Source organism: Bison bison, unplaced genomic scaffold (assembly GCF_000754665.1).
Source record: "Bison bison bison isolate TAMUID 2011002044 unplaced genomic scaffold, Bison_UMD1.0 scf7180017863627, whole genome shotgun sequence".
Classification (NCBI taxonomy): domain Eukaryota; kingdom Metazoa; phylum Chordata; class Mammalia; order Artiodactyla; family Bovidae; genus Bison; species Bison bison.
Window position 1 is genome coordinate 6,106 of NW_011494199.1, and position 578 is coordinate 6,683.

The 578-nt window shown below is 41.0% G+C and overlaps 1 long non-coding RNA gene across 1 annotated transcript in view; it reads right to left on the reverse strand.

Annotated features, from left to right (window-relative positions):
* Nucleotides 1-578, reverse strand: part of LOC104983895 — a 1,826-nt gene that overhangs the window by 812 nt on the left and 436 nt on the right. The gene's annotated exons all lie outside the window — the stretch shown is intronic.

Below are 578 nucleotides of genomic sequence, written 5' to 3' on the forward strand. Positions count from 1 at the left end.
TGGTGGGCTGCCGTCTATGGGGTTGCACAGAGTCGGACACGGCTGAATTGACTTAGCAGCAGCAGCTCAGATCTATCACTTCTGTTTGGTTCTTTCTCAACTTATTTTTACTTGTTTTCATTTTCACTTTTAAAGGTTTAAAAATTTTTTTTCACATGTATCTCTATTTCCATGACCAGAATAAGCATGTTTTACACTGATGGCTGAGGAGTCTATTGTGTCTCTGTATTACTATATTGTCTTTTATTTGTCCTGATTCTTAGGCATGTTGTCTTTTCAAGGTGTCTTTGGTTAAACCAGGGAAGTTATTTTGAGTTAATTCCTTTTAGGTGGATGTCATAGCTAATGAGGACTTATTTTGAACCAGCTCTTCATGCCTGCTTCATCTGCAAAATGGGGTAATAGTGCTTAAACCATACAGTCTTCGTGAGGACTTCAGTTCAGTCAGTTCAGTCACCCAGTCGTGTCTGACTCTTTGTGAACTCATGGACTGCAGCACACCAAGTCTCCCTGTCCGTCACCAACTCCCAGAGTTTATTCAAACTCATGTCCATTGAGTCGGTGATGCCATCCAACCA